At 32.9% G+C, this 20,245-nt stretch overlaps 1 protein-coding gene across 1 annotated transcript in view; it reads right to left on the bottom strand.

Moving 5' to 3' along the window:
- The window catches only part of LOC111506190 (limbic system-associated membrane protein), a 1,118,878-nt gene extending 1,112,326 nt beyond the window's left edge, over nucleotides 1-6,552 (bottom strand). The window contains exon 1 of the mRNA XM_074171774.1: nucleotides 6,431-6,552. The gene's annotated coding sequence lies outside the window, so the exon portion shown is untranslated. The remainder of the gene's footprint in view (nucleotides 1-6,430) is intronic.
- Nucleotides 6,553-20,245: the final 13,693 nt, after the last annotated feature.

Genomic DNA, 20,245 nt, shown 5'->3' with positions numbered 1-20,245 from the left:
ATTTGAAAATAAGCTGCAGAACTGACGGCCACCTTGTTTGTACTTGAATGAAATATTCAGGACTGACGGCAATGTACTTCATCTCAGACATAAGAATACCTTTAGCATCACTCAACATGCCACATAATTTTTCGAAGGTTTGTTCTCATACTCTTTAGCAGCTTTCACGAATAGTTTGCCTGCCAGCCATCTCAAAAAATTAACCCAAGTCTTCGGAGGATGCCTTGGTGATCAAAGCACCAGAATATCGTCTTCAGTATGAATATCGAATCAAGTTCACAAAAAAAATATCTTGAGGTTAGGCGTAACTTGTCACTAAAATTGAACCTTGCTCGAGTTCTTTTATCAGATGGGCACTTTTTTATTTTTATATTTATTTTTATGTATTGAATTTTTTCGGCTTTTTTTCGAAAGAGTCATACCTTAAATATAATGACAGAGAAATAGAAAACCAAAAGGTTTTTCCTGAAAGTTCCTCCTAAAAGATTATCGATGTATGAATTGTATGAACGTTTTTTCACGAACTTCCATAGTGACGGAGCAGACGTGTCTGAAAAATCTCATCAACTCATCACACACTCTTCAGAAAAACAATGCCAGCTTCTCTTCACGTTAGTCCACAAACTCGTCGCCAGACTGAAGTAGAAATTAGTCAGAACAAGAGTTATTTGGGATAGCAGCGAAGCGCAAGTGTACTCTTATAACATTATATTTCCAATATTTCGACAATGGTTATTGTCATCATCAGGGAGCTAAGATGATAGACTTTGAATTAATACAGAACTTAAGTTAATAAATGAATACTTACAATGTTAGTGAGATTGGTCTCAATTGAGTTGAGTTAAAATTAAAATATGAATGTTGTAATCATGATAAAAACAAGTAACAACTGTACAAGTACAAGACATATGAATTAAATGAAAGCTACAATATATATACGTTAAATAAGGAGTAATCATAAAAAATTTCTATTTGAGAATGAACGTGGTGATCTTAGGTTAGAAACACATCACTTGTTAATTTATTAAAATTTTCAAGAAGAAGTAGACTTGGCATTTGCCACTGGTGCAATTAATCAAAGAGTTACAGTTGCTTTCAGAAGAAAGAGTTTTGTTATATAATTTTTGTTGATGAGTTGATAAATGAATTCAAGTAATGTCAAATGAGTTGTCTTTAAAGGAATTCCAATTTTTGTCAATAAAAAGTAAATAGGAATATATTTCACTTAAATGTTGTAAGTCAGTTTTTTTATTTAGACAATTTCGTGATTGCGAAATGTAAGTCATTTCAAGGAATAATCTTTTAGAAACATTCCTCTCTTCAGTCAAGATTTTTACTGAGTTAAAATCCATTACATGTCCATTATTATAAACATGTTCATTAAGGGCACACCTTTCTGAATGAAGTCTACAATCACTTTTGTGTGCAGATATTCTGTGCAATTTTTATATTATCAATATTTTTGAAAATTCGTGTGAGTTTGGGTGTAATTTCACTGGTATATGGTAAGGAAGTAAAAAGATGATTATTTATCTGAATTTCATTATTATTATTATTGATATCATTGTCCTGACTTGGAGAGATTGAAGGACGAACATTATAATCTATTTCATTTGGGGACGTGTTGAACAATATCTTGTTAAATAAGGTTTTAGGATATGAATTTTGTAAAAAGAAGTTTAAAAGGATTTTGAAATTTTTTAAATGAAAGGACGAGTCCGAAATTCTGATAACACGTTGTTTCATTTGTTTGACCAAATTGACTTTTATTGATTGTTTATGTAGTGACCAATAGTTCATTATCTACCTGAACTTATTGGTTTTCTGTACCAGTCAATAAGTACGGTATTAGTGGAAGTGCGAATGAGTTTAGTGTCTAGAAATGGAACACTTTGTTCATCGTCTTCCTTTTCGATGGTAAATTTTATGTAGGGTCATAACTATTAAAGATTTCAACAATTTCTGTGACTCCTGTATAGGGAAGGGCAAGGATTATGTCATCAAAATATTTTTTTATGAAAAAAACATGGTAAGGAAGGACATTTAGGACATTGTCTAACAGGTCATCCATTACATAGTTAGCTAGAATGGGGCTTATTTTGGCTCCCATTGGTGTACCAATATTTTGTTTATATATTTTGTTATTAAAAGAAAAATATGTATTATTGAAAAGGAAGGTCAGAAGATGCATGAAGTCATCTTCATGAATATTACAAAAATTACTGATACGATTCCAATTATTATGAATGGCTCTGAGGCAAATATCAAGGTAAACATTACTGAATAGTGAAACCACATCCAAACTGGCTAACACATAATTTTCTGGAAGTTGAATTCTATTGAATTTTGCCTTTGTCAATATATCCGTCAAAAAAGATGCCAAAGATTCTGTAGGATTATTTATAGAGGCAATGATGGGCCTTAAAGATAAAGTAGGTTTATGAATTTTGGGAAGAGCATAAAATTTTGGAATGATACCTGTGTAAGAGGTAAGTTTTTTTTTAGTAGAGAGAGAGAGAGATTTTATTGTCTTACTTTTCCTCAAGCTATCAAGTCAAAGTAAATAAATGAAAATATTAATGATTTTTTTCGAACGAGAACCCTCATGGCAATATCTGGTCAACTCATTTTTTCTGTGGTCCAATACCAATACCATAGGACAACATCATTCCATTAAAATCGTCTCGGAATCCCTCTTAGCGTTCCAAATTACTCCGTCTCATTAAATTGTGTACTCAATGTCGGTTAACCGACAAGCTCGAGCCTCCCAATAAAAATCTCTTAATTATTTCATTTCACTGCTTCACTTGAATGTTCACTTCTCCCGAGAGACCGATGAAGGTCTCCCATCTGGAAGTCTTCCAGAAATTCATGAGAGAATATGGACGGCTAAAGGAAGATGAGGAAAATAAGGTAAATGGAGAATACCGGGCCAAAAATACAATGAGGGCCAGCAGACCTATGCTCCATTTCATTTCCAGACATTGTATCTGATATAGAAGAAATTAGATATAACTGAATTCTTCACGGTTTCAGCGATGAATACTAAGTAAGTAGTGACCCCATCGCGATCGATGTAAAAAACGATGTTTTCAGGTCGCGGAAAGCATATTCGAAAGATGTTGAAATCAATTCCAAATGATACTGTCAAAAAGTCAAATTCAGTTTCCTGCAAAAACATATAACAGTTATAACGTTAGGGGAATATTATAACAAGAACGCATATAAGAGTTGATAGTTTCTATTGAAATTATTTATTGAATTATTGCTATTTTCATCAGTTCAGTACAGTTTTCTCCGATTTTTGTATTTTTGGAGTATTTTTGACATGATGACGATATCATTTCCAAATCTCAGTAACGTATTTTTTTACTATCACTATACTCACAGAATTATCTATATATTTTTTAGAAAGTTGAAAAATGAAAATCTGAAAGAGTAGAGTCAGGTTAAGTGAAGCAGTCAATAATTTTTTCAGAGTTTTCGTTCAGTTCGTGATTTGACTATTGATTCATTATCCAAGTGTTCATACAGAAGCAATAGAAATTGCCTCTCTATGAAGTGTTCATTAGAAAAAAAAGGCAATTACCATTGATAAAATCTGGTTACTTGTCCCTAAAGGTACACAAACAAGGTCAGGTTATCCAGTTAAAAGAAACCAAGTCACTAATAGTGATTTTGGACCCGAATCAAATATCAGCATCGTAGTTACTGCGTTTGGAACAACGGGAACAACTCGAGCGCCAATTTGTCAGGCATGAAAGCATGCAAATCACAGCCAAAAACACAGGAAAATAACTTTAACACAGTTATCTCCTGCCATGAAATTGTATATTCTTTGAGAACATCAATTATTGTGACATGGCCACAAAGGAATTGTGAGGGTATTGTGGGGATCCAGTTTGAAGTTGAAAATGTCAAAAGTATTCAATGTCAAGTTGACAAATCATAAACTGAATCTAATCACTTCTGCTTCAGAAAACCTAAAAGCGAAATTGACGTCACCAAGGTTCGTTAGAGGTATAAATGTATTGAACTTTTCCTTGAAGAAAGTCCGTGTCAGTGACATAAAGATTTAAACACTCAGTTCCACCGACTTGGAGAAGATGGTCAGATCACTTTCAATATTTTGTTCTCAGTTGGATTATTTCATATTGTGGATACTAAGAATCCAAACGTGAAGTAACTTGGTTTGAAATATTCCACTTTCAATTTTTTTTAGTAATTTTCTCATCATTTTTTCGATTATTTCTTACTTTCATTCAATTTTTCCAATTGACAACTTCACCCAATTATGAATTAATTTTCATTTCAGGTCACAAATCTTCATTCTCCTCACAAATTAGCGTACTAACAATTTTTCCAGAACTGATATATTTGAGAGAAGTGTTCTTACTAGAACACTTTAATTTATTTTATATTATTGGCATCGTATTTCTTCCATGTATTGTTTTTCTTTGAATAGATGTTCATTCGTTCATGAATACTTGATATACAAATCGAGAAAGAAGAATTGATTTCGATCATCTCCGCGATATAATTCATTAAATTTAATGTTTGATGTCATGATAACAAAAACCTATTTTGATTGCAAAACTTCTCAGTCCTCTTATATGGATATCACAAAATTTGTTATAGACATTCTGCTGATTTTTAACTAGATATGGTTCAATTTTGAAAGCTTCAGGAATGTTGGAAAGACTGCGTCCGAAATTTTGATTAAAATATGTTGTATTCCTTCTCCTTGCATTTTTTGTACTGTATTATCTCTTTGAATTTCTTTTAATTGAATTCAATTTCTTTTATTTCAATTGAATACAATACAATTATTTTGAGAATCTTAACCAATCATTGCGTGCCAAGTTCTAAGTTGATAGAATAATCAGCTCAACTATTAAAATAACTGTGATGAAAAGACATCATACAAAAAAACTACTGAAATTACGAAAACCATTCTCACAAAGAAATTGAGAAATATATGTGTAATAAAAAACCAATGATGAATTATTATATATACTGATGGACTGTTTCATTTTCAAATGTGAAGGTTATACGAATACTTGAAGCATTAAAATATATTGATGTGAAAATACGAAGAAAAATACATTCAATAAATATTTCTTTTTTTTTTTATTTATTTCAATTTAATTTTTTACAAAAGTTTCGAGTTTTTCCATTGGTTGTAATTATGTTATGTTTCTGTCCGGCGACGGCAAATGAGTGACAAAAATTGTATAGGTTGAGGTGGAAAATCGAAAACGAAGTTTCGATTGAATTATGAAAAATGTGGTCATTTATGAGCTTGCTTGAGAGTCATTTCAAAATTTCAGAAATTTTTATAATGAGTAATACATTAATAGATTTTTTTTAAAAAGGGTTAATTTATAATAGGAGATTTTTCACGATCTACCTATATAAAAAAAATTGGTCATGATTTCTCGGAGGTGAAAAGTCGGACTGAGTATCTGTGAACACCATATTGTACGACTAGAGAAGTGGCAAAGAGAAAGTGTTTTTTTTTCTGTTTTTTGATATATTCTCAGATAACGTCGCAAAAAAGATTAAACGGTGTTGGTGAGTTTCACTCTATTGAATACCTTTCGAATTACTCAAAATCATCTGAATTTCAAAACTTCACGTATCTCACACGGTTTTCAATTTTCCTTATTTCAGATAGAGAGTATGTGACAAACTCATGATAGTTTTAAATATTCACACATCATTTGATACAGAACAGAGCAATTTTATCGCTTCCACGACTTTATTCGAAAATTTAAACACTCTGTACTTTTTGATACATATGTCTTCATCTCGTATGTATTTTCGCACGATTCTTGATTTGCAAATGAAGCATTTTCGACTTTGGCCAAATATCACTTGAAATGTTTGTAAGTTTTTTTAATATTCGATATCAACACACATTTTCATTCGTCACTGTAATGACCTAGAAATGAAAATTGATATTGCTCGATGATATTTTTCCTTTACAAAGTCTCATCAGATAATTACCTCATTTCGAATCAACTCCAAAATTATGATCAGAGTCAATATCCAAAAAAAAAACGAAAACATAACTTCGAAAGTTATTTAGAGTAAGCTTCGTTTCAACTCAACCTGATATTTTCTCATTATTTTCATAAGGTAATCAGAAAAGAATGATTTGAAAATTTGTGTTTTCGTAAAAATATTCTAATAGAATATGAATATTAGATATACATTTATATTATATGTTTTACTTGAAAAACCAAAATTGAGTTTTGTAAAATTACACAATAATATGGATGACAATTAATCAGCTTCACTGAGAATCAGGCCAACCGGTACAAACACCCCAAAATCTGTCCACCTTCCTCCTATTCGCACCTAGCGATAATCAACATTCTCACACACATCAAGCATTCCTCTAAAGCCTGCCATGAACTTCACATACTTCCGTATAATCGCTCCACCACCAAAATTGGCGCGAACTGTTCGCAACTGAGTGCACCACAAGGATTAAAACGCGATGTTTGGAGGGTTGCAGCAATATAGTCCTTACCCGATCAGTAAGCGCGGAACAACTGCCAGTCGTTGGGAATTTAGAAGTAATCGCGAGGAGGAGGCGCACGCGCCACCCTCATTATCTAGTCCACCAGTCTCCAGGACCAATGAATATTTAAACTTGTCAAATACGTCTCTCTTATTATGGGATGAATTGTGTGACACACCTCAAAGATGACATTTAAATTTTTTTCTATGATTTGGTTGATAGAAAGACCAGAGGGGTTGTCGGTTGGGACCACTAATTCTGTACTTCTAGGGTTTTTCATTTTGGGAAATAAGAAAGTGAGTGAAGGACGCCAAAATCACAGTGAGATCAGTTGACGTTTGTTTTTTCTCTCAACTTTGCAACTGAATCAATTCATAATAAAAGTGGTTTTACCTAGTGTCTCAATATTACTAAGAGAAGAAGAAACTCATTAGAAACACAAATTCAATCACCATCTTTTTAAAATTTGGCTCAGTTAAAATTGATAGTATTTTTTTTTTGTGGCCGTTGGACGCATAGTCCATAATAGCCAGCAACTAAACGTCAGTTTTTCTCTCAATTTTTCGAAAGCAAGGGAACGGGTTTTAGGATATTACTTTTCACACCCAGGGGTCGATCAGGGTGACTTTGCACAGAAAAGGTAGACCACGGAAAGAAAGGATTTTGGGGATGGGAACATGAACACATAGAATTCACATCAAGTATCCTCTACAACTTCAGGTTACAATCATTCACGAATTTCATCATAGCATCTATTACTTGTGGTTTGTTCAGTGCCAGTAAGTGCAGTATATTTAACGGTGGTATTATTTTTTCCCGTCTTAATGTTTCCATGAAATCTTTGGTTTGTTCCTGATGTTCAGAACAGTTAAAAAATATATGATCAATATCAGATATTACATTACATGTGGCACATTTGTTTGATTCAACGATTCCTATTTTGTAAAGATGAGCTGGATAACATGCATGTCCAAATTTCAGTCTGGTTATTGTGACAATTGTTTTCCGTCCATACTTCATTTTTTTGTGCCATATTTCCGCAGGGATTTTTGGTACTAACCGGGTATACTGCGTAGCAGAGTTTTTACAATACTCTTTCCATGCTGTTTCCCAATTTTCCTTGAACCTACTCTTTGCTAAGATTAGACATTCCTCAGCGCCACTTTCATTCTCAAGGCGTTGTCCTGTTCTGATGCCTGTCTTTGCCAGTTCATCAACTTTCTCGTTGCCTATTAAGCCTGCATGAGCTTTGATCCACATTAATTTGATATCAAAATTAGCTTCATAGAGCCTGCTGATAAGAATTTTCAATTCCAGAATATGCGAGCTGAGTTGATATGTAAGTATGTTGATAGGTTGTGATATTTTTGATAGTACAGACAGTGAGTCAGATATTATTATTGTTTTTTTAATACACTGTTGTTCTATATATTCAAGTGCTTTGGTTACAGCAATTGCTTCTGCTGAAAATATGGAAGTGAGTTGGTTCAGTTTGAATATCCCATTCACATTCGCAATGGGAATATAATATGCACAGCTAGTTCCTTCACATTGTTTGGAAGCGTCTGTATAAATGCATGTGTACTCTGGAAATTTATTTATATAACTCTTCAGGATGCAATTGTTTAAACTTGGTTCATCACTATATACAGGGATTGTGATAGAGAATGAATTTAGGGCATATTGAAAGTCTTTCATGTTATTTATGCTACCTTTATTCGGGTTTTCCATTATATTATGTATGTTTCTATATGCAGTACATAGCGGCGGGGATGGTTTTTTCTCCCAATATTTGTTGGTTAGGTCACACATGTTCAATTGGGCTGCTTTTTGTATGATACCAGGATTTTTGATTTCCGATTTAATGATGAATTTTTCTGCCAAAAATTGTCTCCTTAATACAAGTGGTGGTTCTAACGCTTCTACACGTAACGGTTCGATGGGTGTTGAACACATGGTACCTAGACAGAGTCTTAAGGCAGAGTTTTGCACAATGTCCAATTTTTTGAGAGTTGATAAGCTAGCTGATCCGTATAGCGTATTGCCATAGTCAATGATGGAACGAATGTATGCTCTGTAAAAAAGCAGGCAAGTCTGCGGGTCAGCCCCCCACCATGTCCTTCGTATTGACTTTAAAAAGTTGATTCCTTTTTGGCATTTTGTTGCGATGTGTTCAATGAAAGGTTTCCATGTGGGCTTTTTGTCTAAAATAATTCCAAGGTACTTAATTGTTGGAGACACTGGGAGATCGGTATTGTTAACTGTGACGTTATTCATGTTTGGTGAATTGTGCCTGGTAAAAAATGTAATATAGGTTATTTCGGGGGTGAGGGTGAATCCCAATAAGTTAAACTTCGTAATTATCGATGCGATGGAAGATTTCAAAGACAATATGCAGGTTTGTAATTTTTTTTCGGTGTTATATACTACAAAATCGTCTGCGTACTGAATGAGTTTATAGGAAGTATTTTCCTCGTGTATATTACTTGTAAAAATATTAAACAGTAATGGTGATAGGACGGATCCTTGTGGTAATCCCATGGAGACATATCGAGGTCCTATAATCGAATTATTTGCTGTTCTAATGTACACTTCTCTTCGCGATAATGTTTTATATATTAAATTAGCAACTCTTTCGGGGATTGCAGTTTCTATTAATTTTTGTCTCAGCATATGGATACACACCGAATCGTAAGCCCCTTTTATATCCAAGAAGGCAGCACCCAGGTAATGATTTTTTGAAAAACATAACTGAATATCGGTTACAAGATGTGAAACTGCATCAATGGTTCCTAGTCCTTTTCTAAAGCCGAACTGTTTTGAAGGGAGACTAGAATTGCAGGTCAAGTAAAATTCTAATCTGTGTTTGATGATTCGTTCGAATGTTTCGTATATACATGATAATAAAGATATGGGTCGGTAGGATTCATGTAAGTTAGGGTTTTTCCCTGGCTTCAGAATTGGCACCGCAATGCTTTTCTTCCAATCTTCAATCTCTTCGTTTCCAGTCCAAACATCATTGAATATTTCCAATAAAAATTTTTTAGCTGTAGGTGGTAGATTCCAAAGCATATCATATGTTATTTGATCGAACCCAGGTGACGATTTGTTTGAGTGTTTCAACGCAAAATCCAGTTCGTTTAAGAAGATTGGTGCAGATTCTATATCTCTATGTGATGATCGTTGGCTGATATTTGGGTTCACTTCGAAATCTGTTTCCTTGTTTACCCAACATGGTGTGATTCTTTCGAAAAACTGTTCTATCCAGTCACTATTATCGTAAGTTGTGCTTGTGGAAGCAATTCTATGCATTCGTCTTGCTTGTTGCCATAAACTTGCGGAGGGTGTGTTTTTATTTAAATTTTCACAATAGGATATCCAATGTATTTTCGCTTTTGTTTTTAAGCGTTTTTTTGTTTTTGCCATTTCTTTTTTGACAATCATATAATTTTCAATTGTGCTGTTTCTTCTGTACTCATGTAAAGCTTTTTTTCTGTCTTCTATTAGTCTGTCGCAGTCTGCGTCCCACCACGGTGGAGGTAGGTGCTTTCTTCTTTTGAACGGTTTGTTTTGCGGTATCGAATATGTTCCTGCTTCTTCAATACCTTTGATGAAAATTTGGTATTTATCATTCACTGAGTGAGAATTTTGTGTATAGCTAGTGAAATATCGTTCTAATAAACTTTGATATTTTTGCCAATCTGCTCTCTTTGTGTTCCACTTCGTTTTTGGAAAAATACCTTCGTCAGTTTGGGTCTTGCGTATCTTTAAATTCATGAGTATTTGGAAATGGTCCGATCCCAAAGTGTCATTTATTACTGTCCATGTGACTTTGTCAGCGATTTCTGGTGATGCAAGCGTTACGTCTACAGCTGATTTATTTGCTGTCCTAGATATTTTCGTTGGAGATCCGTCATTGAGCAGTATTGCATTCGTGTTGTTCAACGCATTTACCATATTGTTTCCAGAATTATTGTTTTTGTAAGAGCCCCATAATTCATGATGAGCGTTGAAATCTCCTCCAATAATCGTAGCATTATGAATGTTTCCAAATAGCTTCTCATAGGTTTGGGTTTTGATTGTTATATCTGGTGGACAATAAACAGTTATGACATTTATACTAGATATGTCGTTATAAATGTTTACAGCACATACTTGGATTTCTTCAGGAATATCTTCCAGTGATATTTCCTTGAATTGTATGTTATTTTTTATTAGGATAGCAACTCCAGTTTTTCCATCACATCTGTCTTTCCTTATTACCGCATACCCATAAAAATTGTACTGCTTGTTTGGTTTAAACCAAGTTTCAGATATCATAGCGATGTCAATTTTAGCTTGGGATAATGCCTTCATTAGACTATTTTTATTCGAAACTACAGAACGTGCATTCCATTGAAGAATATTTAGCTCTTTAAAATTCATCATCGACATTTTCGTGGTGATTACCGGGTTGAGTAAACACGATTTTTTTTATGTTCTCAATATCTAATGAGGCTGGTTCTTCAAATGAATCAACTACGTTGAGTATTTTTTGTAAGACTGATAAAAACCCTGCTATAAATTCTTCTCGTTCATTGTTTATGTTATTTTCTGTGGGAGGTAAAGAAATGGGATTCTCTGGTCCAAATCTGAATGGAAACATAGGCGGGTTATCTATATTTGTAAGAGGTGATGACGCTTTTCGTTTCTTTTGCACGTTTCCTATTTCCGCAGTGGTATGGGTGTTGTTGGGAATATGTGTTCTTGTTGTGGTTGTATACTGAGTATTTAGTCTTTGTGATGTGGTCGGTTGAGACATGAATATACGTGGTGTATAATTTCTCCTCGGTTGGCCACTGTGAAGAGGTGGAAAATCTTGATCTGAATTTAAATCTAAAATCTGACGAGTATTGTTTGTTTTTAATGTGGAAGCGTACGTATTGCGACTGATAGTTTTTGCTTCGAAAAAAGTAATATTTTCTTCGGCCATTTTTTTCTTGATTTCCTCTTGTTTTTTAAACATTGGACAGATCCTGGATATAGATTTATGACCATTCGTTTTACAATATATGCAACAGTTGTCTTGCGGATCCCGGCAAAGATGTGATTCATCCTTTTCCTTTCCGCAGTTTATACATAATGTGATGGTGCTTCGGCATTGTTTAGAGACATGCCCGTATTTCAAACAATTGAAACATTGTGTGACTTTATGTACATACGGTTCAACGTTGCAAGCGACGGAATTAATAAATATTTGAGATGGTAAAATATTACCTTCAAAAGTTACTATGATAGTTTGTCTCGGTACTACTATGTCTTCTCCATTCCTATTAATTTTTCTACTGATTATTTTCACTTCAATTATAGTAATAGGGGATAGAAAATTCGAGAAAAGATATTTTTCATCAAAACTGGTGTCTACCTGTTTGATGACTCCCTTTCTGTATAATAAATTATTAGGAATATATACCTTTAAATTTTCTTTTGGAAGTTCTGTATTCATAACTAATTCATTAGCATCCCTGATGCTGTTCATTTGCACTCTTATTCTATTTTTGCCTACTCTATCAATTTTTTTGATGTTTTGTAATCTTAGTTTTTGATGGAGTATATGACCTACGGCCATGGGATGTAATTTACCAATATTTTGGTCATTGACCCTCTCAATGAAAACATATGCCATGTCTGAATAGACGTTGGGTTTTTGTAAATCGAATACCTTACTTTTTTGTTGTGTGTTTTCATGTGTACTATCAGATTCAGTGTTTAGTTCCAATTGTTGACCGGTTGATTTTGGAAACTGCGATTGCTGAATCAATGAATGATCTTCGCTGTTTGGACCCCCTCCATTGGGTGGTGGTTCGTTGTCCATGTTGGGTACACTGACACTTCACAATTTTAATGTATTTTATAATCAACTCACTTGATTTTATAGTAACACTTCGTCAGAAAGACGAGGTAAAATAGCACATCTGAATTGATCGTATAATCAATTCGAATTTAGCATAATTGGAGTAATGTTTTATATATGCGAGAAAAAGTTTGAGTATTGACCGTCAGTTTGATTTCCTTTGGTTTCAGGAAGGAATCATACTTTTAATCTCATGTTTGTCTATGGGAAAATTCTGAAGGCGAGCTTCAAAGGCAACTTAGCCGATCACTATCAAATTCGAAGCCTGCGTGTCGAATGTCAGATTAATATCAATAGAAAATTGAATAGTTCTTCTCTAGTTTGACACATTCGTTATTGATTTCATATGAGTTCAAAAGATATTCAAAAGCAAAACCACACTTTTGAGTTTTGATTATAAGTGTTCGTTAGGTTCTTCAAACACGGCAAAAATTTAAGTTGGTCGGTCTGTAAGGCGAGTGAATCATTCGTTGAGGAAAATTCCAACGTTAAATATTCATTTTTGACAGACTATTGTTGCTTCACTGAATATGAACCAAATTTCACATCTGAGAATAGGCATGATACAGTTTTTCATTTCCAAAAACAATTAGCGATTGAGGAATAAATCGGGCTCTGAAATGCCTAGAAAAAATTTGACTTCCACTTCTAGTTCGGTGGTGTGTATATAACCTATTTTCAAGATATCATTGAACACTTGCTGAGTGTTTCAAAATTATTAAAAACCACAACCACATTCAATCTTGCCTAAATCCTTTGGGAAACTCGTATTGCTTCAATGGGAACAAATCGAGATGAAAGACTTTAGAAATAATCGAAAATTATTTGATAATGTGGTTGAGAAATGTGACCTCAGTGAGAGTACCAGTTAGTTGAGAAGCTGAAAATTGATTATTAAAAAGTTCGTCGAATAGAAAATGAGTTGTATTCAATCCATATTTTGATGAGTATGATATATTGAAATTATCTTCGCAAATTGTTTTATTCGATGAATTAGAGGTCAACATTTTCTGAGATTTTCACTGAACCGTTCTCAAAACGTTTTTCGAATATTGGTTTGGAATAAAAATTTTCCATTTTGTGAAGTACGGTGTTATATAATTTAGTTGCCATAAAAGAATATGCTCTTTGTGGAATTGACTTTTTACCAGTAGGATAGGTTAGTTGGTCGCGATGTCGTGTGTTATAGTCGTGGTTTCGTGTTGATGCTTTATTTTTGCTGAAATGGTACTTCACGTTTGTACAAAAGTAATCTCATATCCATATCTTCACACTCTATTTACAGGAGATCTGACGAGAAACGTGAACTTCTAGACATAATCAACTTCATGAAACTCCTTTTTAATATCTCTAACGGATTGAGGTGTACACACAGAGCTGATCTTCATGATGTTATACCATATCTCAAATGGCTCTCTACTAAGGAACGGAAGTTGTGAAGCATTGTTTGCAGTTATTTTATGGTATATTTTATATGAGAGTCCCACTTTAATACTCTTCAAACTACGACATACGACTAACAATGCGCAAGAAAGTTTTGAAATAGGTTTTCGATTGATTGTAGCTTATTTTAGTCACAACACAATATTAATTTATTTCATAATCTTCCGAATTATAGCAAAGAACAACTATAACAAGACTATCACAAAATAACAATTGTCCTCAAACTACAAACGATGAAGTTGATTGTAGCTGAAATTAGATGTTTGGAGTTACCATTAAACACCATTCAAGAATGAATGAAATGAAATCGAGTATTTTTCAACTGCATTTAAGTGAATCAAAAACAAAATTTTAACTACAAACGATATATTGTTTGTATATCTACCGCCCACGCTTCTTTCACAATACTACTAGTATTTTTCGATCGTTGTTGTTTTAAGTTCATTCAAAAAATACTATTTTCAACTTTTCAGTTCGATGTTCTTGGAAATCGTATTCTTCAGTTTTTTTAAACTGTATTCATTTTAACTTTTTCGCTCGATGTTCTTTAAAAGCGTGTTTTTTAGTATTTTTTAACTATATTTATTGTTTCTGATTTTGCATTTGAAAACGAGGATTTTCATGAACCTACCATTGTTCATTTCATTCAATGCTATTTCTTAGTACTGAGTAAACTATAAACGGTAGAATACTGATAACTTGATAAAATCACTAAGTATTTCAGATTTTTATTGCTTGAAAATGTACTACTCATTCTTGATGTGTCACTATTAATACTATGAAAATAACAATTCATACTTCAATCATCAGCATAGTTTGTACATAGTCTATATCTATCTACAAACAAGAAAAATTTTTTGTTTTCGAATCTCTACAAATGTATAGTAGGACATTTGATAACAATGTACAGTAGAGCGCTTGACAAAAAACAAGTGATTTTTTTAACTCAAAGTGTCAGTATTTATGTTCTATCGCACTCGTAGAATAACATTTAAACATATATGTCAAGAAAAAACACTAGTTTCAACACTCATGACATTATTTAAACACATTTCGCGTTTTAAATAAATAAGAATGATGTATAAAAGAATTATTCTGTGGCCTTCCGTTTGTATGTACGTATGGAAACCAGCGTGGTCATTTTTTTCCTAAAAATCGTGATTTTTCAATCAACATATTGAAAAAAAAATGTTTTGAATTGCTTATAAACAATGTATTTGTTCTTAATAATAGCTGTAAATAACTAAGAAAAAATATTATTAAGTAGTTTTTAGCCATGAGACATTGGAACAACAAAAAATTGAAAAAAAAATTGTTATGTATTTTTTATAAAATTATAATTTTCAATTGTTAATAAAAAAATAGAAAATAACAATTTTTTCATTTTGGCAACGATAATCTATTTTTTCGCCTATTGAGGATAACTTCACGGAAGGAAAAAAATGCCAGGGTTTCAGTTTAATAATAATTATAGGGATTTTTATATTAACTCTCAATTCAGAAGAAGTTATTATTTACAAATTTATAATTAACGTCAATATTGGAATAAAACTTTTTTGACTGCGGATTATAGTTTATTAATGTATCCCAACACTACATGAATTTTTTCATTCCTTAATATTTACATTTGATATGTTTAAATAATTTTTTTTTGTTTTTATGTCAGAGTGACGAAAGGCGCGCGGAAGCCAGACTACCCGCTCTTGGCTCTATCTACAGGGCTCTGTGAAAATTATAAATAATCGAGATATAGTTTCGGGAGTCGTGACTTTTTTCACGCAAATTCATTGATCTTTTAAAATCTTTTTTCAAATTTCCAAAATTTTGAAAATTTTCCGAGATATTAAAAAAAACCTAAAGCCCCATTTTTTTTCACTTAGTTGTTTATAACTTTTGTAATTTTTATCGGCACGTTAAAAATACGAATCGAATGACATCTAGGTCGTAATTTTTGGACAGAGCTGAAAAATGTCACCAAAAAGAGCTAAATCGAGTACATGTGAACCAGACTATATATCACAGGATTGGTTATCTTATGAAAGTTCTGTAAACGCTGTATCCTATCAGTATTCATAATCATAGTTTTCTTCCCGTTTGTGTATTGAGTTACTTCTTTTGAAATTGATCGCTTCCTTCCCTTCTTTGATAGATTCCTATTTTTTTTTAATCAAAATGGAGTTGTAGAAAGAAAAAACTTTCTTTTCGATAAAAATTAATCACTTCTAAAAATATAACCGTTTCCATTCCACAAATGTAATTCTTCGAAAATGGGTATCTTATAGAAAATGTAACTTATTTTATTTTTACCTACTTATAATCACTACGCAAGCCTTTAGGTAGAAACGGAATAACTCGGCTACTAATAAACTCAGCTATTGATAATAATTCCAATATCATATAATTACCATCCCATAGAAATTGATCAAGCTCCTTCGAAGGAGTACTCATAAATGTATTGAGTGATCCAGTGGTTTGACTCTTGATCAACTAAATAAAAAATTTCATGAAGTATTTTACTATGTAATCATCTAAAGCTGAAATTGTTTCTGAAAATTCTATTATTTTCATAACATTCTATATAAAATTATTTAACATTCACAAGAAAATCTATCAAAATAGAAATATGAAACGAACCATCTACTGAATGAAACTTTTTTTCAAACTTATTAGGATATGACATTTTGAAGTTCAATTTGTATGCTTTCCAATACTAGAATATTTTTCTCAAGTATTCACTTGAATTTACTTTCCCAACACCAAACCGTTATTTTAACATCTCGACGCGTGTTTCGATCACCAAGTGATCATCTTCAAGGGGGAGATCAAACTAATTATACTTACAAAGCTATCCCTATTCATACCATAGGTATCTATGGTATGTTTCAGCTACCAGCGTCTTGAGTGTCTTTAATTCATTTTACAACGTGTCTTTACGTAATAGTCAGGTAAATCATAGATTGAAATATTATAAGCTATATAAAATCGATTCCACATGTTGCCTCATCTACTAGTCTCACATAAATTTCACAATGTATTCTCATCTAATAGTAAGGTGAATATAATAACTGAAATATTAGGAATTATATAAAATCAATTTCACAAATTGCCTCATCTAATAGTTTTAAATTAATTTTACAATGTGTCCCTATATAATAGTTAGGTAAATCTAATAATAAAAATTGAATAGAACTACCCGATACTTGATGAAAATCTATATTAAAAAACTAACTAATACAGTTTATTGTATGATTTTTACTATAAAGAGTTTTACAAAAACCGCGACACGCGTTTCGCTATACAATAGCTTCCTCAAGCATAAACTTGCTTGAGTTTATTCTTGAGGAAGCTATTGTATAGCAAAACACGTGTCGCGGTTTTTGTAAAACCCTTCATAGTGAAAACTGTATTTATAGTGAGAACTGTAATAATTAGTTTTTCATCAATTAAAATTATTCACGATATTATTGTTTACTTCAGTAAACAGTAAGTAAGCAGTATTGTGAAATTGAATTTTATATAGCTTATAATATTTTGAATAGAACTGGCCGATACTTGATGAAAATCCATATTAAAAAACTAATCAATACAGCGACACTTGTTTCGCTACACAATAGCTTCCTCCGGTGTTTGCAAAACCCTTTTATAATGAAAATCATGCAATAAACTGTATTGATCAATTTTTTTTATAATATTTTAATTATCAGATTTACCTAACTATTACATGAGGATACATTGTAAAATTAATTTGAGACCAGTAGATAAGACAATTCATAAAATTAATTTTATATAGCTTTTAATATATCAATCATTAGATTTAACTTTCTATTACATAAAGACGCATTGTGAAATTAAATTAGGACAAGTAGATAAGGCAAATTGTAAAATCAATTTAAGACACTCAAGACGCAGGTACCTGAAACAGGTATCTATTGTATAAATAGGGATATGATTAGTATGATTAGTTTGATCTTTCTCTTGAAGATGATCACTTGGTGATTAAGGCACGTGTCGAGGTATTGGTGTTTGAAAAAAACTCCAGTAATATCACAACACAACAAAAAAATATTTTTTGAATGTTTCCTACACTAAATTAGTCAATTTCTACTAATTTTGGGGTGATAAAAACGAAAATAACAATGAAAAATTTTTATTAGCTCTGGTTTTTGAGATACACAGTACTTAATCTTAAAGAGTAGTTATACTATACGTGAAAAGTGAAAGTACATAAAACAATATTGTTATGTTTCTTTTAGAATATTTTAAGTACAAAATTAATAAAAAAAAACATTATTCTTAGTGTTTTGACAAATAAAAGAAGTTTGTACCACCAAATTTCAATTAAGTCCATCCGATTCATTGTAAGATCGCTGTCGTTTAGCTTGTCTTTTATAAAACACTTCTGGAGCATCCCTACACACAGACCAGCAGTAGTCTGCAAGCATTGCTTCATTCCAACGGCCCTGATATCTCTGTTCCATTAAGGCAATGTCTTGATGGAATCTTTCTCACTCACAGCTCCACAGTTTTGTGGGAAGAAATTAAGATGAGAGTGAAGAAAATTAATTTTTAAGGACATGTTGCATCCAAGTTGGTGGTAAGCTTGAAGAAGCTCTTTAACCAATGCTGTGAAGTTATCATCTCTTCTGTTACCTAAAAACCCATGTACAACCCCCTTAAAGGCTTCCCAGGCTCTTTTTTCATTTCCTGTTAAAATCATGTCAAAAGCAGAATCATTTACGATTTCACGGATTTGAGGCCCAATAAAGATGCCTTCCTTGACTTTAGCATCACTCAACCTGGGAAACTTTGCTCTCAAGTACTTAAAAGCTTGTCCTTCCTGGTCCATGGCCTTCACAAAGTTTTTCATTAGTCCCAACTTAATATGTAATGGGGGAAGGAGAACATCCTTAGGATCTACAAGAGGCTCGTAAACTACATTTTTCTCATTAGGGTTTAGGTCTCGTGTAGGCCAGTTCATTTTTTTATAGTGAGATTTTCTATCCCGACTGTCCCACAGACACAAAAAACAACAGTACTTGGTAAACCCTAATTGCATTCCTAGGAGTATAGCAATGACTTTCAGATCACCACAGATGTGCCACTTGTGTTGTTCATATTTGATCGATTGGAGAAGTGTTTTCATGTTTATATACGTTTCCTTCATGTGAACTGCATGACCTATAGGAAGAGAGGGTAGCTGATTTCCATTATGCAGAAGTACAGCTTTTAAGCTTGGTTTTGAAGAGTCTATAAACAGTCTCCATTCAGATGGAGTGTGATCCAAATTCAAGCAGTCCATCAAACCATTAACATCAGAACAAACTACGAGGTTTTCTTTTTTCTCAAAAAAGGAAGCAAATCTTTTTGACGCTGTCTGTACTGAGATATTTTCACATCATGTTTTAGAAGATTCCACTGTTGTAGTCTTGACCCTAACAGCTCAGCCTTTTCCTTAGACAAGCGAAGATCTCTTATAAGGTCACTCAACTCTGCTTGACTAATTCTGTGCGGATCACTAGACCTATCGCTTACCTCAAAATCAGGGTCATAAGATGTAGAAGTATGGGTTGCTCCTTCTAAACAGTCTTCATCACCTTCCTCTAAAATGTCATAATTTTGGGGTGGAGAAGGGACTGGCAAATTGTCTGAGTGTGGTACAGGCCGAAGAGCAGATGGAAGATTAGGGTATTTAACCGTTCCTCTTTTCTTCATAGATAAACCTTGCTTAATGGGAGTAGTTAAGCAGAAATAACAGTCGTCTGTATGATTGGTAGGCTCACGCCAAACCATAGGTACTGCAAAAGCCATTGCCCGGTTTTTATTTTTCAGCCACTCTCGCAATATGACGGAACAAGAATTACAACATATATGAGGAGCCCATGATTTATCTTGGTCCCCAACTTTCACACCAAAATAATGTTCATAGGCTGTCTTAACGATAGGTGTCATTTTACGTTTCTGAGCCTTAAATGTTATTTCACCACATATATAGCAAAAGCTATCGACAGAATTCACACACTTTCGAGGCATTTCAGATCAGCACTTAAATTAATTTAAAAATCAAGTTCACACAATAATTTCAATAGCAACCACGTGCGTACAATTGATTAAATATTTCATTTGTTGAAAACTCAATATACATATATATATATATAATATAATGATACTATATCTTGAAAACAAGAGCTAATATATAATTTTTATGGTCACTTTCGGTTTTAACACGTGGAAATACATTAAAATCATCTAATTTCAACCCCGAAACAAAAACTTTGTTGTGTTGTGTATTCAGTGCATCACAAGTACATTATTCACTTGTTTTATATCGTTTGTGTGAGATTTTCACCAAACAGTTTTACAAAAACGCAACACACTTTCGA

Source organism: Leptinotarsa decemlineata, unplaced genomic scaffold (genome assembly GCF_025532065.1).
Source record: "Leptinotarsa decemlineata unplaced genomic scaffold, Ldec_3_MD MMD2_tig00000035_RagTag_RagTag, whole genome shotgun sequence".
NCBI classification, from domain to species: Eukaryota; Metazoa; Arthropoda; class Insecta; order Coleoptera; family Chrysomelidae; genus Leptinotarsa; species Leptinotarsa decemlineata.
This window is presented reverse-complemented; position numbering and strand designations above follow the sequence as displayed.